This window comes from Diospyros lotus, chromosome 11, assembly GCF_014633365.1.
Source record: "Diospyros lotus cultivar Yz01 chromosome 11, ASM1463336v1, whole genome shotgun sequence".
NCBI classification, from domain to species: Eukaryota; Viridiplantae; Streptophyta; class Magnoliopsida; order Ericales; family Ebenaceae; genus Diospyros; species Diospyros lotus.
In genome coordinates this window covers 5,550,075-5,577,420 of record NC_068348.1, presented here as the reverse complement: position 1 = coordinate 5,577,420, position 27,346 = coordinate 5,550,075, and the positions used below count along the sequence as shown (strand labels likewise).

Genomic DNA, 27,346 nt, shown 5'->3' with positions numbered 1-27,346 from the left:
TACAGAATGGGACCTAAAAGACTAAAATACTCTCTCACTCACATTACATTGGAAAAAGTGCAATGCAATGCGGGCGATGACATTTTAGACTTTTAGCCCCCATTCTATAAGTCTGTCTGTCAACCTGTCTAGTTTTCAATAATTTTCTTAATTATTATTTTTTATTATAATATATTATATTATATAATATCATTTTATGCACTGTAAATCCGATAATCCTTCCCTCCCATAACCGACGTACCTCTCTCTGTGATGGCAGTTCCATTCTTGAATGGTGAATCTCCACTGCTCTCTTCAATTCCACCATTTTCTTCTCTCTACAATGGCGATTGCATCGCCCTCTGCTCCTCCTTTCTCTGCTTCCTTCTGCTGCTGTCACTGCACTCTCCGCCCTCCGCTGCGCCCCCTCGCCGTCTCCGACAGCCTCAACTCTTCCAGTCCGTCCAATGGCTCCTTTTCCCCTGACAAAGGCGACCTCCAGTACGAGCTCCAGCACGGGGTCTCACTAGCACACCGCCGGCGCAAGGAATCGTCATCGGTGTTCGTGACCATGCCGCTCGACGCATTGAGCCTGTCCTCCGACCAGATTCGGCGGAGGGAGGCCATGGCGCAGTCGTTCAAGGCGCTCGCGCAGTTGGAATCGAGGGCGTGGTGATGGAGGTCTGGTGGGGGATTGTCGAGAGTGATTCCCCTGGGGTTTACAAAATACAATTGGCGGGGCTATGAGGAGATCGTCTCGCTCGCCCGACGCTTCGGCTTGAAGGTGCGAGCTGTCGTGGCGTTTCACCAGTGTGGCTCGGGGCCTGGTGATCCTTCCTGGTTGGTCTTGTTTGAATTTTACTCTATTGATGAGCTTGAGCGTCATGTTCAGTTTTACTTTAATTCTTGGTTTAGTTAACATGTGATTGAATGACTTTAACGAAACCTTTTAGAATGTTTTGGTAGTTTAATTAACAATTCAGTTATGAAAACCTCTAAAATGATCACATATAACACTTGGCCTTGGATATATCTTCACTCAGGTTTCAGGCTCAAGAAAGAGGTGCCTGTTTTCTTCCACGGAGAAACAGATCACTTGTCTTGTTATTCTCCAATGGTGGTTGTTTGATTCTTCTTTCATCATATTCACAATCTTGTCGTCAGTAATTGGTACGACTTTTATCTTATTTTAATCATGTTAAATATTTCAGATCGATTGCTTCCATTTCCACATTTCATGCCTACTACATATGTGCCTTATTTTAAGGTTGTCATCTGGTTCATGTCCTGCTTCACCTATTATCATAGGGCTTCGATCAGATTAGTACTGGAAGCTCCATCCTGTGGAAATATTACTACAAGAAATTATAAAATATTTTATCACAATCATTATGAAAATTGTCACAACATTAATGTTGTAAAATGTTTGTCATCATATTAGTCACAACAAGCTTGTTATAGACATGGCCAAAATTGAACCGGACCGGCGGTTCGAACCGGAACCGGACCGGCCGGAACCGGACCCGGAACCGGCCGAACCGGAACCGGAACCGGAACCGGACCGAACCGGCGAAATTCGGTCCGGTTCCGGTTCAAGGTTCCGGAGAACCGGAACCGCCGGTTCCGCGGAACCGGAACCGGAACCGCCGGTTCCGCTGAACCGGAACCGCCGGTTCCGGTTCCGCGGAACCGGCCCCCCTCCCCCCCGTGCGCGTGCGGCCGCGCACGGTGCACCCCCCCTCCCCCCCCCGTGCGCGGCCCCCCCCCCCCCCTCCCCCCCGTGCGCGTAAGGCCGCGCACGGTGCACCCCCCCCCCCCCCCCAACGGTCCAAATTGGACCGTTGGACAGCCCCCCCCCCCCCCCCCCCCAACGGTCCAATTTGGATTGGACCGTTGGACCCCCCCCCCAAACTTTTTTTTTTTTTTTAAATTTTATAATTCTTATCTATATATACCCCTCCCTCCCCCACTCATTTTTCACACTTTCTCTCTCTCTCTCTCTCTCTCTCAAGTCTCAAGCTATTATTATTCTCTCAATTTTGTCTCTCATTTAATATTTTAATTTCAATTTCTTCAATCTTCTCATTTTGTTATTTATCAATTTATTCAATTATATTATTAATTATTTATTACTTGTTACTATATTATTTTATCATTATTATATTTTTTTATTATCATACTTTTTTCAAAAAAATGGCAAGTGAAGGTAGAAATGTTGAAAATGTTGAGTTTGAAGCTCAAAATTTTCAAACACAAGAGAGTGAAACTCAACAAAAGGGAGGTGGAAAAATTTCTACTTCTGATATTTTTAATATTCATTTCAAGAAAACACCAAAAGGAGATGGTAAATTTGATGTATCTTGTAATTATTGTAATCAAGTATACAAATTCAAGCAAGGAGGTGGATATGGTACTTTCGCCCGACATTTGCAAACAAAGCACCCGCTCAAGGTTGGATTGAGCCGCGATCAAACACAAATATCCGGGTTTGCTACCTCTTCAAACTCTCCTCAATTATTTCATTATAATGAAGCTAATTGTAGGTCTGGTTTAGCTGAAATGGTAGCAATTGATCATTTATCTTTTAGTTTTGGTGAAAAATTAGGTTTTACTCGATTTTGTCAAAACTTTGTTAATCCTAGTTTTAAATCAATTCCTAGAAATACTTTGAAAAGGAATTTGTTAAAATTGTTTAAAAACTCAAAAATTGAATTGATAACATATTTTCAAAACAATAATATTAATGTTTCTATTTGTAGTGATATTTGGAGTGATCATTGGCAAACTCATTCATATATGGGTATTACTTGTCATTGGGTTGATGAAAATTATGTTTTACAAAAAAGAATTCTTGCGTATCGATGTTTTGATGAAAGTCATAATGCTGAAAATATTTGTAGATTAATTCAACAAATTTTACAAGAATATAAATTAGTTAATAGAATTTTTTCAATTTCTTTTGATAATGCATCGGCTAATACTGCTTCTATTAATGAATTGAAAAGAATTTGCCAACCAAATTTTGGTGGAAGATTTTTTCATGTTAGATGTGCATGTCATGTTTTAAATTTATGTGTTCAAGATGGTATTAAGTCACTTAATTCTTATTTAGATCCAATTAGAAATGTTATTTCTTATATTTGGGTACACCCTCGAACTGCAAAAACATGGGCACATTTTTGCACCTCCAATGGTCAAACCCCAAAACGTTTTTCAAAAGATGTCCCTACTCGTTGGAACTCAACTTTTAAATTACTTAATCAATCTTTTGAATATAAAGATTTATTGTGTTCTTTTGCAGCAAATTATATTCCACAATATCCTATTTTTCCAACTATGTGGAATGTTTGTAGTTCAATTTTGAATATTTTACGAATTTTTAATGATGCTACTCATACACTTAGTAGTGTTTATAAACCAACTTCACATCAATTTTTAATAGAAGCAATGAATGTGGCCGGTGTATTAATGGAAGGAATTAATGTTGAAGAAATTTGTCATGCTGTTTTAGAAATGAGAGAAAAATGGTTACGTTATTATCAATTTATTCCTGAAATTTTTCTTGTTACTATGGTATTTGATCCTAGGTGTAAATTTGATGGTTTAATTGAGTGTTTGTCTAACTATTATTCGTTGTTAGGATTAGAAAATAATGAAGAAATTGATGTGAATATTATAATTTCTAAGGTTAGAACTTTATGCAATCAATTATATGAAGTATATGTTATTGCTCCTAGTAGTGAAGAATCATTTCCATCCATGGCTCCGCATTCCTCTTCCTCCCAACCAATGAAATGGGGTCATAAATTTTTAGATCAAAGGAGGAAAAAACCTAGATCGAGCTCACATTCGGAGCTCGAAACTTATCTAACCACAGTTTTTGAGTTTGGTGATGATACAGGTTTAAATTTTGAAATTTTGGAGTGGTGGAAAAGGCACAAGGAGACATTTCCAACTCTTGCAATTATTGCAAGTCAACTTCTTGCAGTTCCAGCTTCAACTGTAGCCGTTGAACAAACATTCAGTAGTGGAGGCAACATTTTGGACGAAAGAAGATCAAGATTGGCTCCAGAATCATTGGAAGCTCAAGTTTGCCTCGATGATTGGGAAAGAGCTAACATGCGACGTCAAGAAGAACTTATCCATTCATCATCATCTGACGAATGGGTTAATGATGGTTCAACAACGGCGACTTCCGACTCCAATGAAGATGCGTAGGATCCAAGTCCATATTTTATTTTTTTTCACATTTGTAAAAATTAATTACTTGTATTACATTTTTGTTGTAATTATTTTTTAATGAAATTAAGTCTAATTCTATTTTTTATTTTTTATTTTTCACATTTGTAAAAATTAATTACTTATATTACATACTTGTTTAGTTGTTTTAATTATTTTTAATGAAATTATTACTTATATTTCTTCAATTTTTAGTAGTGTTTTTTTATTAAAAATATGGTTGAGAATATTTATATTTACAATTACATTTAACAATTAAAAATCGAAACCAAACCGAACCGAACAACGGAACAAGGACCAAAATTGAATACAACAATATTTAAAAAAAATTAAAAAAATTCGGTTTGAACCGGAACCGGAACCGGAACCGTTGACCGAACCGGCTCAAACCGTTGACTGAACCGGTCCAAACCGTTGACCGAACCGGCACGAACCGGAACCGGAACCGAACCGTCCCAAACCGCCCTTGGGCGGTTCGGTTCAGGTTCAAAGATTTCTTGAACCGGAACCGGCGGTTCATGAACCGGAACCGGCGGTTCATGAACCGTGGCCATGTCTAGCTTGTTAGAATAAGTATATTGTGACAAAACTCAACAGTTTTATTGTGACAAGAAATATTTTGTCACTTAAACCAACTTATTATGACAAATTATTTTGTTATAAAAGAAATTTTTTTTGTCACAATAGGTACTAATTTAGTCACAATAAATTCAAATTTCAGATAAAAATCATATGTTTTATAGTGACAAAAAGTATTTTGTCACAATTTAAATAGTGACAATTTATTTGACATAATTTTTAATATGATAAAATTAATTTTGTCAATTATTTAATATTGTGACAAATATTTTTTTGATAAAATAGAAAAAGTGAAAAAATAAATTTCTCAAAATTATTCTATAGTGACAAAATATTTTTGTTAATGACCCAATAGTGAAAAAAATATTTGTGTCAGTAATTAATTACTATAGGTGAGAATTTTTTTTTTGTAAGAAAATATTAATATTGATGAAATTATTTTTCATAAAATTAAAAAATGTGATAAAAATATTTTTGTCAAAATTATGAAAGGGTGACAAATATTTTTTGTCATATTCTCAATGTCTCAATAGTGACAAAAATATTTTTGTCAATAATTCACACAAGTGACGAATTTCTTTAGTAAGAAAATATTAATACAAATGAAATTATTTTGTCATAAATTTGAAAAATATTTTGTCACAATTTAAATAGTGACAACTTATTTGACATAATTTTTAATGTGATAAAATTAATTTTGTCAATTATCTAATCTTGTGACAAATATTTTTCTAATAAAATAAAAATAGTGACAAAATAAATTTGTCACTATTTTTTGAAAAAGTGATTTTTTGTCAAAATTTGAAAATATAAAATTATTTTTCAATAATCAAATTGTGACAAAAAAATTCATTTGTCGTACTATAATAATAACGAGCAATGATAAATTGTTTTCATCATTTAAATTATTTTTAGTGATAAAAGTCATGTTGATGTAATTATTTTTAAGACATATCTTATTCATTCATATATCAAATAAAAAATTTAAAAAAGACTTGAAATATAATAAAGTCAATAATGCAAAATATAATAAATAAAATCAACAATATAAATAAACAAAACTTCATATATGAAAAGTCATCATTTGTAAAATAAAAATAGTACTATTTTCACCAAACATCCTTGATCTTCATCAAATATCCTTGATCTTCACCAAATATAAAAATTTAATAAAGTTACTTGGCACCAAACATCCTTGATCTTCATCTACTTGTTGCTCCATAATTTCAATCTACCAAAAAGAAAATTATTAGAATAAATGAAAATTGAATGAATTTGAATTGAATAAAGTAATTAATTAATAAATAAATTATATATTTACCTTCATAAAAAGAAACAGATGTATTCATTTCACCACTTCGATCACGTGTTAACTCATCAATCAAAAATTTAAATTGATCATAAGATTCTTGTAAGCTGTTTATTTTGATTTGTTAGCTTTGTATTTGCTCTCTTAATTCAGTATTTCTCTTTTCAGAGTTAATCTTTTCAGTTTCTAAAAGAGTTTCTAGTTCCAGTTCTCTAGATTTACTTGGTTTCACCCCATAACTAAGCTAGACTTTGAGATCCTATTTACGGCTGTGTATCCTACATTTTTGCCCTCCAACAGCAGGTCATCGATCTTCAATTTCATGTAACTTTATTGGAAGAATTACTATTTACAAACTTTTATGCAAACCATCTCAATGTTCAAAATTGGTTTCACTTAGAAACCAATTCAAACCCATATTATGACAATGGATCTTTCCTCATGGATGATCCAAATCATATTTGGAATTTTGAAAACCTAGTCATCCAAGAAGAAAATGTGTCGTTTCCTTATTTTCAAAAGGGTAGTTCTCAACCTTACCCAGTCGAAACTAGCAGCAGCCAGTGGCCATTTTCAGATGATATCGATGAACTTGGATTCATTGTGTTCGGCAACAATCTTCAGCACTAAGCATTGACAAAATTCAAAGCTATTAACGTAGATTTTGTAATGAAGTTGTACCATTTGAATATTTTATAATTACTTTTTTAGATGTTGCGTAACTTTGGATATGTGCTTAGAAAAGTTAGCACGTAATTATTCGATAGATGAGCTGCAATCATTATTTCTTTGTCATTCTAACTAAATTGATCTTTCATAGTTTCATCATACCCTCGATCTTATAGTTAATGATTATATAACATTTGTAGTGTTTGCTTATTATCAATTGCGTGGGTAATTGTTTAAAAAAATAAATTAAAATTTTAATAATAAAATAAAAAATAATGGAATAAATTAGAATAAATTAATTGATTAAAAAAATAAAAAGAAGAGTTAATATATATTTTTAATTTTTTTTATACATTTTCTAAAATTTTGCCACAACTAAATTTATTTTTTTATTATTAAATGAATAAATTTTACGATGATTAAGAATGTTAATAACTATTAAAATGGTGCGATTATTTGGTATATATTTAATAACTATTACAAATAGTTAATTATTATACATTTAATATATATTTTAATTTATAAATTTTTATATATATTAGTTTACATGTATATATACTTTGTTTTATATCTTATGTACATGAAATATATTAATTTATATTTTTGGAATTTAATTTTTATATCTATAGATAAAAATTTTACATTTTATAAATTTGAGAGGGAAAAAAAATTACATCTCAAAATCCCTCTCAATTTGATAGGGAGTTTGAGACGGAAAAATATCCGTCTCAAATTGAGATGGATTAATTTCCGTCTCCAAAATCCATCTCAAATTGAGACGGATTTTGAGACAAAAAAAATTCGTCTTTGTGGTGCCATGAAAAATTGGTAGGGGAAAAAAATGAGAAATTTTTTTCAAAAATAATAAAGTAAAAAAGTTTAGCAGCGAGGGTTAGCCTCGCAGCAGGAGTTGGCCACAAGGCCAACCTCGCGACAAAAGTGGGCTGCGAGCTGGCCATAAAGGCCAGCTTCGCTGTAGCCTAGCGCAAGGCAATGCTGGCCGCAAGGGCCATCTTGCGGCAACCTGCTGCGAGGCAAAGCTGGCAACAAGGGCTAGCCGCGCGACCAGGTTAGCCGCGAGGGCCAACCTTGCGGCAGTTTTGAAGCAACCTCCTTCTCCTTTTGATAAATTTGACCCACTCATCAATCGCCACGTGTCAACACTAGCTACCATTGGGATTCGACACTAACTTTGAGATCAAAGGGTCTTCACGAGGGAAGATTCCTATGAGTCTTCTAACTAGAGGTGTCAAAAGGGCCGGGCGGCCCGCGGGCCGCCCGGCCCAGCCCGTGACGGGCCGGGCTTTGGCCCGGCCCGTTACTGTTCATACGGGCCAGGCCTGGCCCGGCCCCCATTGGGGGGCCGGGCTGGGCCAAAGAAATTGGGCCCACGGCCCGGCCCGGCCCGTTTAAGGGCCCGGCCCGTGGCCCGTTGGGCCCTTATGGGCCGGGCCCATGAGGCCCTTATGGGCCAGTAAGGCCCTTACTCATTTTTTTTTTAATTTTGTTATTATTTAGTAATTATTGATATTGGATATTAAAAAATTTAATTTCGCAATATATATAAATAATAACCATCAATTAATTTATTTAAAATTTTTAAGTTAAATTTTTTATATATTTAAATTATAAATAAACATTCTCCTTTTGATATGTACATTATTTTTCATATCAATTCACAAAAAAAATTATAAGGAATATAAATTAATGAAATAATATTTAAAACTTAAGAATTAAGATAGAAAATATTTTAAAAAGAAACAAATTAATTTTTATATATGTATATATTATGTGTATTATTTTTAAAAAAATTATTTAAAAAAAAAGAAAAAAAAGGGCCGGGCCCACCGGGCCCGGCCCGTTAGGCCCGTGGGCTAAGGGCCCGGCCCGGCCCTCTAGCCCACGGGCTGGCCCGGCCCGGCCCGGCCCAGCCCCTTTGTAGGGGGGCCGTGGGCCGGGCCGGGCCGGGCCCTATCAATGATAAAAGGGCTCGGGCCCGGCCCGGCCCTTTTAGTAAAAGGGCCGGCCCGGCCCGTTTAAAAAGCCCGTGGGCCGACTCGGGCCGGACCGGGCCGGGCCGGGCCGGCCCTTTTGACACCTATACTTCTAACCCATTTTTTGAGCATCAACAAGGTCAAATCCTTGTGGTGAGACCTTGTGATGAAGGCAAAAGCTTGCGACGAGATCTAGCAGCGAAGGCAAAACCTTATGGCAAAAGCTAGTGGCAAAAATCTTGTGGCGAGAGCTAGTGACGAAGCCTCGTGGTGAGAGCTAGTGGAGAAACCTTGTGGCAAAAAAGCTAGTGGCGAACCCTTGTGACAAAACCTTGTGGCGAAAGAGCTAGTGGCGAGATCTTTGTGGCAAGCATCTTAGTGGCAAACTCCCTCGAGGAAACTTCTCTTACGACATCCAAACTTTACCCAACATCGAGCTCGAGTGGACCCCACATCACAAATTTTAATTGTTGTATTTTGGCAACAATTTGGCGTCGTTTGTGAGAAACGCAACAAAAAGCCAATCTTAACACAAGATACTGAGAAGGACAAGATCAGTCGGTTGGGCGAACCCGCCTGACCCCGCCCGAATGAGCGCTCATACCAGGACGGGAGCCACGAAAGGCCCCTATCAGGTGCACTCTATAGTACTAGAATTTTCAGTAGATCATCCTAACAACGAAGTGCGTTCTGGGAACTTTCCTGTGCTCAAATGCAACCATACCACTAGATTGGGGACATGGAGCGTTCAGAGCAAGGAGAAGCACACGTAGCTGGATTGAGGAGATATGCAACAGGGTGAGAGAAGCAAGTCCCACATGCAGCGCCCGCTAGTCAGGAACAACACTCCTTTGGGCAGTCTTCAATTCCAAATGAAAACCTCGTGGGGACTTCAAGAATAGCTCCACCCACAGTCTTACTCTCAGATTATGAACTATTGCGGAAAAATTTTGAGGAGCTAAAATAACAGAATGATGAACTCAGGATGAACAATAAGGAGAATATGAAGAGACTACAGGGAGTCACTACTTTGCTACATGAACTAATACTGGACATTCACATTCCCCACATGGGACAAATTGATACGAGGGGAGAACATCAGAAATCCCAAAACAACCCTCCAAGGGCCCCTTGAAAAAGGATAAGAATCATAACTCCAGGGCTGAATAGCCAAGTCCCAGAAGTAACAGACTCGAGAAGGAAATATGGCAGGAGGGTGAGAAAAGCTCCCAAGTATAAAGAGATAGTAGAAAACACCAACTAAAGAATCCCTTATGACCCATCTCTTTGCCAAAATGAAGCGGAACAAGAAACACTCAGCGTGTCTAACATCAAATGCCTCATAGAAGAAGTGCTAGAGCAGAAGTAGGTAATGATGGTGTCAAAGGTAACTCCCCTGAAGGGGTTTCCTCTATCTAAGGAACTCCAAAGGCAACCAGTGCAGCTAGGGTTCGAACTGTCGCAGTTTTCGGTATATTTCGGAAGGAAAGTCCCCGAGAAGCACTTATAACGTTTTGTCGCAGTGGCCGTGTTACATGGATGGAATGAGGTCACTAGGTGCAGGGCTTTCCCACTCTCCCTGGTAAGACAAGCTCAACAATGGTTCACTGAATTACCAGCAAGACATATACGATCATTTGAACAGTTGAAGAAAGAATTCCTAAATGCATTCTCCGTTTATCTCCTGAAGAAGAAGAGTGCAATATATCTAATGAGCTTACAGCAGAAGCCGAATAAATCCCTAAAGCAATACATCGAGCGATTTAGAGTCGCGACACAAGAAGTAAGGGATCTCCTAGTTGGATTGGCAGCGTCAGCCCTGCTAAATGGAACTACATACGCCCTGCTTAGAAGATCCTTAGCCTTCTCCGAGCCAAATTCTATGACTGACTTGTTCGACAAAGAAAAACAGTTTATCATCCAAATGAAAATTTTGAACGAATGGGAAGGTAATAAAAGATGACAGGAAACCCAGCCCGAAGTGCGAAGGATTTTACAAAATTCAAAAAATGTTAAGCCCCAACATGTGCACCCTACCGACGCTAGAGGGCGAGGCAATAGGAAAAGACGGGAGCACCGTGCACCTCGAGAGACACTTCCCATCTTTGACATTAGGGAAGGGGATGAAACGCGAGACGCAAAGTCGAGCCTGTCACCAGAAATGTTACTTGACCCGGCTGGGGGCCGGGATTGTGTTTAATTTTCTATTCTAATAAAATCCCCCAATAAATAAAAGAATATACCCCTTGTATTCTCGTGGAGTAGAAAAAACTATAAGTCGAACCACGTAAAATCTCCATGGGCCCAAATTATTTCTATGTGTCATGCAGGTTCGACAGCATAAGCACAGCTCGCTTCCGAAGGTCAAGTCGCCTAGTGGCAATCTGCTGCCGATGACCACAGGTTGGCCTGGAATTACCAGAACATCCAATGGCTATGCCCACAAACTCACCCAAATCCCTCGTTTGAGTTTAGTGTTATACCTTTTTTGGTTAGACCCAACTCCTTGGTTGATCTAGCGCCTAGGTCTCTCGGCAAACTCGGATGTCTGGTCAGAATCCTGCATCAGACCACTGGCCAAACCCAAATTCCCTAAGGTAGACTGGCCCTAAGAAGATGAAAAAAAAGTGAAGTGATCACATGATAGCTCTAGCATAAGCTCGCTCCTGAAGGTAAAGTCGCCTAGTGGCAATCTGGTGCCGATGGCCACGAGTTGGCCCGGGATCACCAAAGGATCTAATGCCTATGCCTGCAGACTCAACCGGATCCCTCGTTTGAGTTCGATGCTATGCAATTTTGGCTAGACCCAACTCCTTGGTTAATCTGGCGCCTAGGTCTCCCAGCAAACTCGAATACCTGGTGGGAATCCCGTGCTGGACCATTGGCCAAACCCAGATCCCCTAAGGTAGACTAGCCCAAGGAAGGCACAAAGAGATAACAACCCTATGACAGTTCTGCTATGATCCCGCTCATCAGAGTTGAGTCACCTGATCGTAATCTAGTGCCGATGACCACGAGTTGGCCCGGGCTTAGCAGAACATTCGATGCCTATGCCCACAGACTCACCCAGACCCCTCGCTCGAGGGTACCATGCCTTTTTGGCTAGACCCAACTCCTTGGTTGATCTAGAGCCTAAGTCTCCCAGCAAATTTGGATGGCTGGTAGGAATCCCACACAAAACCATTGGCCAAACCCAGATTCCATGAAGTAGGCTAACCCCGAAAGACGGACATGGAGAACACGATAGTCAGTGCGTAATGATCCATCCTGGAATTACTGAATGCACCAAAGCCTGTGATCGTAGGCTCACCGGGATACCTTGATTGAGTCCGGTGTTGAGTTCCCTAGCTAGACCCAAGTCCTTGGCTGATCCGACGCCTAGGCCTCCTGGAAAGCTCGGATTCCCGACAAGAACCCTGCAGCGGAACCTATTTCTCGTGGGCCTGGTTGCCCAAGAGATAATCTGGTACCTAAAGCCCCTAGCTGAAGTAAGACATTCAGGCATCCTAGAACCTTTGATTGAATTCAGGTGCTAGACCTGACTCTTTGGCTGACATTTTACTCTTTAATTTTGTCTAAAGACAAAACAAAAGAGTGGGGGGCAAATATGGTGCCATGCAAAATTGGTAGGGGAAAAAAATGAGTAATTTCTCCCTAAAATAATAGAGTAAAAAAGTTTAGCCGCGAGGGTCAGCCTCGCAGCAGGAGTTAGCCGCAAATGCCAACCTCATGGAAAAAATGGGCGGCGAGCTGGCCACAAAGGCCACCCTCGCAGCAGCCCACCCCAAGGGCCAGCTAGCGATAGCCTGCCGCGAGTCAAGGCTGGCCATGAGGCCCTGTCTAGCGGCAAGGCTAGCCGTAAGGGCTAGTTGCGAGACCAGGTTAGCCACGAAGGCTAGCTCGTAGGGGCTAGTTGCGAGACCAGGTTGGCCACAAAGGCCAGCCTCGCAGCAGCCTACCGTGAGTTGCCTCACGGCGGTTTTGAAGCAACCTCCTCTTTCTTTTGATAAATTTGACCCACTCATCAATCGCCACATGTTAACACTAGCTACCATTGAGAATCGTACCCTATAAATACCCAGCTACAGGACATTAAATAGGACTTCCAACTTTGGTAAAATCTAGACACTTTGAATACACCTTTACTGTTTTCGTGAATAAACATTGGGATTCAAGACTGACTTTGGCATCCGAGGGTCTTCACGAGGGAAGATTCCCGCGAGCCTTCTAACCCATTTTCTGAGCATTAACAGGGTCATATCCTTATGGTGGGGCTTCGTGGTAAAGGAAAAAGCTTATGGCGAGACTTAACGGCGAAGGCAAAACCATGTGGTAAGAGCTAGTGGCAAAAACTTTGTAGCAAGAGCTAGTAGCGAAGTCTTGTGGCAAAAAAGCTAATGGCGAAGCCTTGTGGAAGAACCTTGTGGTGAAAGAGCTCGTGGCGAGCATCCTAGGGGCAAACCCCCTTAAGGCAACTTCTTTTATGGCATCCTAACTTCACCCAACACCGAGCTCGAGTGGACCCCACATCACAAATTTTAATTGTTGTATTTTGACAACAACAGTCTCTAATTTGAGACGAAAAGATTTTCATCTAAAAAATTGGTCTCAAATATAGTTTATTATATGTAACGGCCCGCCTCCCGGAGCCTCCTCGCGCACCAAGAGGATCCGTGAGAGGGTCATTACTAAAATGATACCAAACAACACACAACTACAACTCATGAAAAATCCTTATTAAAATCATAATCTCTTTTTATTATAACATCTCATAAACATTTTTACAAACCTTTCATCACTTGGGCCCACTTGGGCTTACATAATATGCCTCCATCTCACAAACATAAAGCATTACTTTCATCTAGACACACGACACCCAGGATCTAGGTTCGGGAGAGCTCTGCACTTGCTACCATGACACGTCGATCTGGACCCAACCCCTTGTGGCACACACATCATAAAATGCACAAACCAAGGCAGGAATATGGAGTACCAGCTCTTCTATCCTTCTAGCGCTTATCGTAACAACAGATGACTGGCGCCCATACATCCAGCCATCAACTGCCACGACCCACGGTCGACAGTCAGTGACTTTGTACCCATACCCTTAGACACACCTACTGACACTATTGATTTTATATTCTCTAAACTTACATTACACAACATTTCTCCATAACTTTTCATGTACATAATCCCATGAACATCATAATATCATTCTCATTCTCATCTCTTACAACATGGAAGTGAACCACTTATTTTTCCCAATTAAACTCTTTAACGTAATCCCATAAATCATACCGACTCTTCTAAGAACCTAATCCATTGGGTTCGGCATCATTCCCAAGATAAATGGAGCGATACAAAGCTCCGTAACGGTCGAAATAAAAGACGGCATGACATCCTTACTTAGCTTGTCCCATTAACAATAAACTCATTAATAAAATAACAGTCATAAAATGGTTACTACGCGGATTATTATTATTTGTGCGTAGAACTGAGTCATGGTGAGGGAGGGTTTAGAGTACAAGAATTCTCGAAGACTTTCACGAGAAATAAATAACGTAAGGAGAGGGTTAGGAGCTTGCCTGAAAATAGCTGCTTTCAGCCTCTCTAGAGCTCCCGATGCGAATTAAATCATTTCTTAGCAAATAACACAATCGGGACTTAAAATTAATTATTTCTAATCGCGCAAAAATTATAATTCACACATATCACGCTTCTACTAATTTTTACCCACGTACCTGATCGCTTCCTATGTCGAAAAATTCCAAAATCCTTTTATTTTTCTTTATTTTCTTTTCTTTCGTCTCTTTTCTTTTCTTTCTTTCCTTCCTTTTCTTCTTCTTCTTCCTTTCTTCTCCTCCTCCCCGCGCCCACTGCTCCCTGCACGCTGCTTCTTCTCCCTTCTTTCCTTCTTCTCCTCCCTTTTTTCTTCTTCTTCTTCTTCTTCTTCTTCTTCTTGTTCCCCGCGCACTGCTCCTCCAGCTTGCTGCCCAAGCTTCCCTCAATTCTTATCACTTTTGAGTGGCTTTTAAGCCATACAAAGGTAAGGCCAAGAAATGGCCACGCACAGCACACACAAACATGTATATATATATATATACACATATATTAACTAATTAGTTTAATTTAATTTGATTTGATTAACTTTTTTATTTCTATTATCATTGTTATTATTTTTATCATATTATATTTTATTATTTTTATAAATATATCTAATTAATTTAATTAATCACCTTAATTTCCTATTTCTTTAAAATATCATAAATAAATATTTTTTCAAAAATTTTCAAATATCCTCAAACACCCAAATTAATTATTTTTACTTGTCTCCAAATTTTTAGAATGCTACATTATATTTATCAAATATATATTTTTAAATAATTATTAATCAAGAATATTCATTAAAAAAGAAAAAAAAATTAACACTCAATTCATTCTTCCTCTTAAGTGGTTATACCTTAAGGGACCAACAACACATATATAACATTTGTAATTATGAATGAATAAGTTTATAACTCATACATGCCTAACATTTATTAATATGTGTGGGTAATTGTTTAAAACATTAAATTTAAAGTTTAATAATAAAATAAAAATAGTAGAATAAATTAGAATAAATTAATTAAAATAATAGAATAAATTAATTGAAATAAATTAAATTAATTAATTGATTAAAAAATAAAAAAAGAAGAGTTAATAATGACAGACCCGTCTAGTTTTTAAAACATTGGTAAAAACTTAAATTAAAAATATATTATTATTATTATTATTATTAAAGATATATACATATATCTATTATATATTTTTTGTTACAATTTTTTTCACTTTTTAAATTTTACATGAGAAAATTATATTTTATCACAAAATGATACTTTTTGTGACAAAATTTAATCCATCACAATTAGTTTTGTTACAATATTTTTGATATATTTGAATTTTCTTCTTAGTTCTGAAAATTTTTAATAAAAAATAAAAATATTATTTTATTAAAATTTTAAAAAATAATATTTTTAATGAAAATTTAAAATTACCCAAAATTATATATTATTTTATTACCTTTCAATATTTCTAATCAATATTGACACCAAAAATTTGGCATCAATATTTTATGATAAAATATCTTAATATTAAACTAAAGTCAAATTTTCAAAGTTTTGTTATTAAATAAGAAATTTAACTTTTTAGGTGAGATCAAAATATGAAAGGTGAAATAAAATTTTTATGGAGGAAAATGATAGAAGTAAATTTTTAACGAAAATTATAATTTGTCAAAAGTTAAATATTACTTTATTAATTTTCAAGATATCTAATTAATATTAGCACCAAAAATTTGGTGCAAATATTTTATGAAAAACTATTATAACAAAAGTTAACTTTTTTAAGTTTTATTTTTAAATAAGAAACTTAATATTTTGTGTCAAATCAAAACAACAAATGTGAAATAAAATTTTTAAAGGGGGAAATGATGGAAGGAAAATTTTAAGAAAAATTAAATTAGCCAAAAACTAATTATTATTTTATTTTTCTAGTGTTTCTTTTATAATTTATTAATATGTTTATCACAATATATAATTTATATTGGGGCTAAAAATTTATGACAAAATATTATAATAAAATATTTTTGTCACTACATGTCTTTTATTTTTTTATTATGAAAAAATATTTTAAATTTCTTTTGTCACCAGATTATTATTTTTATGCCTAATATGATGTATTTTTATGAAAAAATAAATTTAATAAAACTATTTTTGTTATTAAAATTATTCTCTGTCACAAAAATTTGAATTTATTATGACATACATATTTTTGTCATATTTTTTTTTATAATACTATGTTGTGACAAACTATTTTTGTTATAAAAATTATTATTTATTGCGACTAAAAAAATTTATAATTACATCTTATGTAATTAAATATTGTGAAAAAATTATTTTGTCATATTATGTAAGTTGAATTGGCGCCAAGAATTTGGCGCCAACTTGATGTGACAAAAATTATTTTGTCATTATAAATTATCTACATCACTATATAATGACAAAATATTACGTCAAAATATTGTTTATCACAACTTTACTTATTTTTTGAATTTTGCAAGAGAAAATTTGATTTTGTCACAATTTTATCACAAAAAGGATATTTTTTGTGACAAAATTTAATCCATCATAATTATTTTTGTCATAATATCCTAAATTTCTTGTAGTGTAATGTACTCGTAACTTGTTTATGTGTTTATAGAATATGTGTTGGGTTGGTGAAATCAATGGCACAACACACCCAAGTGGGGTGAATTGGGTGTTTAAGAAGTTAGAAGATTTTGTGGAAGTTTTCAAATAAAAATAATGAAACACAAGCAAAAGAAACAACAATATATGCTAGAGACACGAGATTTATAACAGTTTGGCTCAAATTCAGCCTCCTCCACTACCTTAACTTTTCACTGAGGATTTTAAAATCCATTAAAACCTCATTCTTAACCAAATAGACCCTCTAGCATAAAATGCTAAGAATACAAACCTCTTACTAATCCTGGTAATGAATACAATGGTAAGCTCTCAACACTATATTTTCATTTATTAATCTTCTCTAGTGCATCCATTGATTGTATTCATAGGTTTCTCCAATCCTTTGAATAAAACTAGTCATTTATAGTCATTGGAGCTGGCAAAACTAGTTGTTAAAGTAATCTACGATGAACATAGTCGACAGTCTCATAAAAATGGTTGACCGGTTAAAGCAAATTCAAAAAAGGCGGTTGACATGAAGAAGAGAAATGGTCAACCAGTTTTGATGCAGTAGCGATTAATCGAGGCTAGTTGAGAGCATGCATCAAACCGGTCGACTGGCTTTGGAAAGCCGTTTGACAACTCAAGCCTAAATGGTCGATAGGCACAAAGGATCTATCTACTGCTTGGCCTTCATTTTTAAAATATGGTTTTGTTTTTCTTGTAACGGCCCGCCTCCCAGAGCCCCTACCGCGGATAGAGGATCCGTGAGAGGGTCATTATAAAAATGATATCGAACAATGACGCACCTACAACACACATAACCCTTTTTGAAATCATAATTTTTCTTTATTATAACATCTCATCATAATCTTTACAAACCATTCATCACCTGGGCCCACCTGGGCTTACATAACATGCGACAAACTCTGAAAACATAAACATTAACCTTATTAAGACACGATGACACCCAGGATCTAGTTTTGGGAGAGCTCTGCACTGGCTACCATGACTTGACGGTCTGGACCCAAACCTCGATGAACACACCTGCGATCTCAGGATATGCTGACCTGGAATGATGTAAAACAACATGAGTCACGAGACTCAGCAAGCTCTAGAAAGAAAGGTTACGGGTTTAGGATATGACTCTTCCTATGACACCCCATGCAATTCATGTCAATGAAATCACGCCATGTCATGAGCTATACGTACCTTACTTCTACATGCATAACATAAAATAAACTGCACATAAGGAACCAGGGGCCCACATAAGTCAAATATTGGCACCCGGGTCCCACATACAAACCTGTTGTAGCCTAACATAGGCTACCATATCATCATTCTCTTAGACCAGCCTTTTCCTGACATGGTCGGCTTTTCCTGACATTCAACTTTTGTCTTTTCTTGATACTTGTTACATACTTTTTCTGATTCCCATCATATTCTCATGTGTTCATCATGTCATACATCACATAATCATATACTTCCGCGATCTTGGTCTTCCCTCGGGCCAACCCCGAGCTAATATCTAAGCCGAGCTGAAGCTCACATGAGTCGGTACTCCCGACACTTGGCACGGTACTCCCGTCCAGAATAACAGTAACATTAGAACCATGCAATGCAACACATAAGAAATGCAAGGGCTTCCGTAGCGTAAACGTGATGACAAGGCCCCCATAAACCAAGCATCAGGCCCTGCTACGCCCACACATAAGAATTCACACATGCGACATGTTCTAAATGCATATGCTCATCTAGAATACCCAAATTGGCTCTTGGACCAGCTAGGTCATGCAAATGTTCACACATCCCGTCACACACAAAGCATGTCCCCACGTGAATGCAACCTAGCCCCTTGTAGCACACACATCATGAAATGCACAAACCAAGGGGGGAATCTGGAGTACCAGCTCTTCTGGCCGTCTAGCGCTTATCGTAACAACCGATGACTGGCACCCATACATCCAGCCAACAACTGCCACGACCCACGATCAACAGTCAGTGGCTTTGTACCCATACCCTTAGACACACTTATTGACACTATTGACTTTATATCTTTCCAGCTTAACTTTACATAACATTTCTCCATAACTAATAATCCTTCATGCACATATTCACATATCATCACATTACCATTCTCATTCCTTTTAATTCACATAAAGCCATCTCAACATACATAATAAATTATTAATAAAACCCCATTAAACCATAAACAACTTTTCTAAGAACCTAGCCCAACGGGTACAGCATCATTCCCAAGGAAAGCGGAGCGATACGAAGCTCCGTGATGGTTGAAATGAAAGACACCATGACGCCATTGCTTAGCTCATTCCATTAACAATAAACTCATTAATAAAATAAAAGCCATAAAGTGGTTACTACGCGGATTATTATTATTTATGGGTAGAACCGAGTCACGGTGACGGAGAGTTTAGAGTAGAAGACACCTCAAAGACTTTCAAGGGAAATAAATAACGCGAAGAGGGGGTTAGGAGCTTGCCTGAAAATGGTTGATTTCAGCCTCTCTTGTGCTCCCGATGCAAATTAAAACATTTCCTAGCAAATAACACAACTGGGACTTAAATTAATTAATTCTAATCGCGCAAAATTTATAATTTACACATATCATGCTTCTACAGATTTTTACCCACATACCTGATCACTTCCAATGCCAAAAAAATTCCAAAATCCTTTTATTTTTCCTTATTTCCTTTTCTTTCCTCTCTTTTCTTCCTTTCCTTCCTTTTCTTCTTCTTCTTCTTCTTCCTTTCTTCTCCTCCTCCCCGCGCCCGCTATTCCCTGCTCGCGCTGCTTCTTCCTCCTTCTTTCCTTCTTCTCCTCCCTTTCTTCTTTCCTTTCTTCTTCTTCCTCTTCCTCTTCTTCTTCTTCTTCTTTCTTTCCTTCCCCGCGCGCTGCTCTTCCCACTTTGCTGCCCAAGCTTATCTCATTGCACTCAACTCAATGGCATTAAAGCCATAAAAAGACATGGCCAAGACAAGGCCACGCCATGCATACACACATATAAATATATATATATATTAAGTAATTAATTTAATTTAAGTTAATTTAATTTACTTTCTTATTATTACTATTATTATTATTGTTATTACTATATTTTATTTTATTATTTTCATAACTACTTTCAATTCATTTAATTAATCACCTTAATTTTCTATTTCTTTAAAATATCATAAATAAATATTTCTCAAAAATTCCTAAATATTCTAAGATATCCACAACATCCAAATTAATTATTTTTACTTGTCTCCAAATTTTTGAGATGCTACATTTCTAGTGCTTCAAGACCAAATTTGATACATAAAAAATAAACAATTATTTTGATGATAAAAACTTATTTTTCGAATGCCATCAAAACTGTTGAGAACTGAGTTTTTGGCATTGGATGAAATTGATTATGGTGCTTAATAAAATGATTTAGATGCACCAAATAAAGAACCATTTAAAGATGATATTAAGAAAATATTTTTTATCACCAAAACAATATCATTTTTCATCATCAAATCAATATGAAAAAGAAAAATAACAAGCTCCCCATTTTTTATGATAACAAAACTACTATAAAACACCCAAAATTCTTCCTCTTTTTGTCATAATCCAAAAAGGACATATTTCCATAAATTTGAAAATTTTTTACCACTAAACAAGGTGGGAGTTGGGCAAAACAATAAAACTTTAAAAACTCCCCCTTAATCAATACATACATTAAAAATTTGAATACAATTTTGACACTATAACTCATAAAAAAATTGAATACAATTTAAACTCTCCCTTAATTTGGGAAATATGATTGAGACATTTTTTAAAGAATTTTGTTTTCAAAATCATCACTACAACAAATTTTGCTATTAGTGACAATTTTTTAGTGGCGCTATGAATTTTCGTCACAAAAAAAGTACTTTTTGTGACGATATAAGCATTTCGTCACCAAAAATCGTGAACTGTTATTTTTTAATGATGATTTTGAGATTTCGTCACAAAAAACGTCATGCATAAGTTGACACCAACTTTTAGCGCCAACACCGGATTGTGAAAAATGATTTCGTGACGCATTGTATATGTAGGTGACGAAAAATAAAACATCAACATATTAATATCATATTGGGTGACGATATATTTATGTCACAAATGAATGAATGACCATCTGCGACGCATTGGATATCGTCATAAGTGTAAATAGTATTAGGTGACGTTAACTTTGGTCACCCATTGATAGTAATATTTTAGTTTGTTGCATAAGATGACGACTTTAGGAATGTCACTAATGAGTGCTACATTTGGGGACGATATGATATGCGTCACGTATACAAGAATAACTTATTTGTAATGCATTACATATTATCACATTTGTGAATAATATTAGGTGACGTTTAGTTTCGACACCCATTATTAGTAAATTGTAGTTTGATGCATAAGGTGACAACTTTTGAAGTGTCAATAATGAGTATTACAGTCGGTGACGATTTTCTTTCCGTCGTGTATACAAGAATACCTATTTGTGACTCATTACATATCGTTACATGTGTAAATAGTATTAAGTGACATTACGTTTCGTCACCCTTTGTTAGTAATATTTTAATTTGATGCATACGGTGACGATTTTAGAAATGTCAGTAATTAGTATTACATTTGGTGATGATTTATTGCGTCACATTTTCAAAAATATCTATTTGTGACACATTACATATCGTCATATTGGTGAATTGCATTAGGTGACGATGAGTTTCGTCACCCATTATTAGTAATTTTTTAAGTTTGTTTATAAGGTGAAGACATTGGGTGACAATTTATTAGCGTCAGATATGAAAAAATACCTATTTGTGACACGTTACAAATAGTCATATTTGTGAGTATCATTGGGTGATGTTGTGTTTCATCACCAATAGTTATTGATAATTTTTGTGTTGTGCACAAGTTAACAAAACATTAATTGTTACTATTACATATCATATTGGGTGACGAAAAAATGCATCACGTATGATTATTCGTCAAATAATAAGTAATTAGTTACTTGTTAATAAATAATTATTAATAATTTTTTTACTATTAATACTAAAATTTAAACGAAATATTAAAATTTATTCTAAATAGCATTTATTATTTTATGCAATCTTAATATATTTTTAATTTATTAGTATTTATGTTGAAATTCTTGTCTTTTGTCTAAGACAGAAACAAGTGAAACAAATAAACAATGACGTATTGACAAAAATATAATTTTATTTTAGAAAATAAACTTTAAGTTTAAGGACTAGGGCAATATTTAAGTATCAATAAATGTATATTTTTGTTAGATTATATGCATTTATTGTATTTTGTTTTCAAAATTGAAATAATTTTCACACTATAAGAATTTGAGCGATTTACCCACACATATTATGTGTGGGTAAATACTCACACATAAAGATAATATGTGTGGGTGATTAAATTAGATAAACTCGTTACATTATTTACATTTATTATGTGTGGATAAATTGATATACCCATATTTATTTTGGTAGAAAAAATTCACTCCATTTTCAGAGGTTGGTGGGATATTTTTTGATAAAATTTTAGCTTTAACTGATGTGACATTTTTTTTGAATTATATTGCTCACACATATTAATAAATGTTACGCATCTGTGGATAATTATTTATAAACTTATCCACATATAATTACAAATATTATATATGTATGGGTATCCACGTATTAATTGGTGTGACATATTTTTGAATTATACTGTCCACACATATTAATAAATTTTATGCATGTGTGGGTAATTATTTATAAACTTACCCACACATAATTACAAGTGTTATATATGTATGGATATCCACGTATCTATGATTTTATATATACTTAAATTACCAAATTGTGTTGTTTTAATTTTTGTAATTTAAAATAATTTATTTATTTTTATTTTATTTACAAATACAAATAATAAATCTAAAACTAAATTCCTACACTAAAATTCTCCATTGCCTAAAATTAAATCCTTACCCAATTTCTAGTTTCTAATTTCTAAAATCCCTCTTTTGCTCATCTACTTATTTATAAAATCTCTAAAACTAAACTTTAATAAATATATAATACCATTAATTTCATAAAAAGTTTCGATAGGAACAAAGACAAAGTTGCGAAGTTTGGACCTTTTCTAGTTTTTTGCAACATTTCACATACCGATTAATTTTTAGATCTATCTTAGTCTCTTTTAATCTTGTTTATATGATCCCACCTCATCTCTTCTCTTCTCTTCTCTTCTCTTATCTTCTTTCTTTTTTCTTTGATTTTTTTGTATTTAGGGTTATATTTACAATTTCTTTTTATTGAATCTATTTTCGTTAATTCTAATCAGAAAAAAATTATTAAAATTTAACTAATACTATTATAAGCAATTCATAATATAATTCTGTAAATGCACGAATATAATTATTAAATTGTTATAATTAAGCGTTAATTATTTATTGATAATATAATATATTAAAAATTATGAACATATTTAAAAAGAACACAACATATCAAACTAATTTATTATAATTATTAGATTTATTATATAATTAAATTTTTAAATAAATATTAATTTGAAGCAATAATTTAAATTATTTTATTATTATGTTTTAGATGATTATCATAAATTGTAATTTAAATTATTTTATCAATTATCATAATATTAAATTATTTTATTTTTATTCATTAAATAATTATTAATATTATTTTTAAAAATCATTTTATCTTTTATTTAATAACCAAATATTTAAAAAAAAAAACTAAAATATTGGTGGGAGAAACCCCGCCTCTTTCTTTAACAAATCCCTAAATCACATGTTGCTCTAAACCCCTCTCACTGTTAACTCCCTGCCTTCCCCCTCTCTCATTGTAACTCCCTGCCTTCTCCAATCCATTACCTCCGTCACCTCAACGCTGTCGCCGCCTCAACGCTACCTCTACGCCCGCCGCCTCCAGAGCACGCCTACTAGTCATCGTCCTCGCCACCGTTGCCTCTTCGCTGCCTCAATGCCTTCGCCACCGCAGCCTCCTCAACGCCCCCTCAATGTCGCTGCCGCCTCCAACTGGTGAAGTGGGTCTGTTCTTTCTTATATGACTGGGCTTCTACTTGTTCTGAAGGTTCCCCTGGTTTGATCAGAAGATCTAAAGCTGGATCTGAACTCGTTTGTCTCCTGCTTTGATTCAGATGGTGGTTTTACTCGCGGCCTGGGTTTCCGATTGGGGGTCCGCTGGTCGGCGTAAGGTTTTTCACTGTTGGATTTCCCGATTGGGGGCTCTGTTGCGGGTTTGATGTTTTCGATTTGGGGTTCTGCTGGAGGTTGCTCCGACTGAGGGTTCTAATTGGATTTCCTGGTCGCGGGATGAGTTTTCAGATTGGGGATTTTGATTGGGCCTTCCGATTGGGGTTCTGCTAGCAAGGTTTGATCACCCCCTGCTTTGTTTCAGTTGATGGCTGATTAATTTTGCTGTCCATTGATTTCCTGATGATTTCAATTGATCTGAAGTTGGAACTGAAGGAAGAATGACGTGAAAGAAGAATGACGGGAAGCCATTTCGATTGTCACACCACTATTATTAATGAAATTATCCAATTTTGAGTAAGACTTTTCACTTTCCCTTCTAACCGTTCATTGTCCAGTGCCATATTATTATTATTAGAAAACGAATCCGCAAGCTGTACTGATTTTAAATCTATGAATTACTTTTATATACAACATTATTATTACGTTAAATCTTTTGTTTCCCAAATATGAGATGTAATGTATAAGCAGCGGGAAATTAAAAATGAAATTCAATGCCATGAAGTAATTAAAAATGAAAATTCAAACTTCAAATAATTATTCAAAAAGTAGTAATGCATTTATGCCTGGATATGATACAGGTTTAGCTGCTCATCATAAAAGCTTGGTCGATCTTATATAGGTATAAATCTAGATCTGAATTATCTGCTACTTATATTTTGTATTTCTTTTTCTATATTTTTGGTTTCTGGCTACTTTAGCTATCCTTATAATGCCTGTTTGTCATGGAGAGATATTTTACTTGGATTTCTTCACATATATGTTCATATGTAAAGCTTTTAGCTTGCTATCAGTGTTTGAGAACTGTTATTAAATGGTGTATTGGTAAATAATCAACAGCTTAAACACTGATGTAATGATATTCCATTGCTGTGATATTGAGGAAAAAAAAGATTTAATCATTAATCATATGTTTTCTTTCTTCCCTTGATATGCAAGTTCATAGGAATTGAGCTTATGTCTGTTTGTGTGCTTTCTTTTTATTTATTTTTTTTAATCCAGCCTAATCCATTGGGTACAATCATACGGGCGATGCTATTATGGAATTAATAACAACTCAATTAGAAGGGAAATTAGATACTATAATGAGCAATTACAGTCAATTATTACAATTTTTCATGAGTTCAGGGATCCAACTGCCTCATTCGATTCTATCTCCTTCAACCCCAAGTCAAGATAAGAATAAAATAACTATTTTTTTATTTACTTCATTGTTAAATAAATTTTACATGTGTCCAACTTGATAAAATTTATATCTTACATTGCATGTTTTATCATTCCAATACAATTACCACTATGATTGCAATACAATTATCATTGTGATTGGTTTCAGGTTCAAATGAATCACACGAACAATCAATTGAAGGGTTGGAGTGAAGATGTTGAAATATATTGTGGTGGTACTTGCATCGTCACATTTGAACAAGTTTTGTGAAATTTATTTTTTTAATTTAGAACTTTTACTAAGATACTAAGTAGATGTTAATTACTTTTATATTTTTGGATGTGTCATATTAGGATTTATTTTTTGTGACAGAGATTTGTTCATCATATATCAATTCATTTTGTGTATAATATGATTTTAGTATTTTTAATTTCAAATTTTTGGATTAATTGATAGTGAGTATAATATTTGTCAAAGAAAAAAATTACAAGTTCATACAATTTGCTATAAAAAAATTGTCATTTATTAGATTTTTCAATTTTGGGTGACGACTTGTTTTTGTCACCAAATTAATAAGTTTAATTTATGAATTTATGACAATAAAATTTTAGTCACCTATCTATATATACAATTTTGAGTGACATTTTGTTTTGTTGTCACTAAAGATAATATATAATTATATAAATTTAAGACGTTTTTAAATTGTCACTAATTGATTATTCTATTCTTTGATAATTTTATTAACGTTACAAAAGTCATGCCTATAGTGACGAAAAGGTTTATATGTGACAAAAAAAATTATTTTTTGTGGCGAAAAAGTTTCTTAAAAATTATATTTGATAGGTGACGATATTTATGCATCACTAATGAAAATATCGAACCAATTTATTAGTAATGAAATCAATATTTGTGACGAAAGATACTTGCCTTTCGTAACGATCTTTTGTGTCACCAATTATATGATATTTTGTGACGTTTTAATTTGGGTCACCAAATCAAACTTTGATCAAACTATTCAGTGACGATTTGATCTAATAATGACGAAATATAAAAAAATTATAGTGACGATATTAACGTCACTGTTGTCATAGTATTTAGTGACGAACAAAATTTTGTCACTATAAGAAATCCCATCACAACAATTTTGTGACGATTTGAACTCTAAGATGACGTAATTTTATTAGTTTTCGTGGTAAAATTATGCGTCACTAAAGGAGATTCCTTCGATGATGACAAAAATTTCGTCACCATTCCATTATGCATTTGTGACGAAATATAAAAAACGTCACTAATTACTTTTTCCTACGAACCTAACGTGACGATGGTTGTGACGCCATAAAATCGTCACCAATACAGTTTTGTGACGAAATTTTAATCATATGTGACGATTTTGTGTCGCCACTAATGTTCAAATTTCTTGTAGTGCATCAAGGTAAACTCATGATTCAAAATCATTAAAATCATCATAAACATGGAGAGTTGAGGCATATACCACCAAGGATGAAAATTTGAAAGTTTCTTACTCTTGGTTAGCAAAATAAGGGGTGATCTTCTACCTTTCCCACTTTTCTATATGCTTGATTCATCCATAAATGCTTTGGCGTTGTAGCTTCATTTGGATGTAAAGCATACCTACAAGAATTATCTATCCACAATATTTTGGTGCCCAAGCCATTTTGGGTTCACCATTGTTAGCATTGGGAGTTCCCTTTAGAACCTATATTTGTTTGAATCTTGTGGGATGATTTCTTATAGAGCATTTATTTATAGAGTGCTCGCATTTTTCACAATAGTGACAAATGATTTTAGAATGTAAGGCCTAAATTTTCTTTCTTTTTGCAAAACTATTTTTCCCTTTTCTTGTTTTATGAAAATCTTTTT

At 34.9% G+C, this 27,346-nt stretch overlaps 1 pseudogene; it reads left to right on the top strand.

Moving 5' to 3' along the window:
• Positions 1–322: 322 nt before the first annotated feature.
• LOC127813496 (beta-amylase 1, chloroplastic-like) overlaps positions 323–27,346 on the top strand; it is a 58,377-nt pseudogene continuing 31,353 nt past the window's right edge.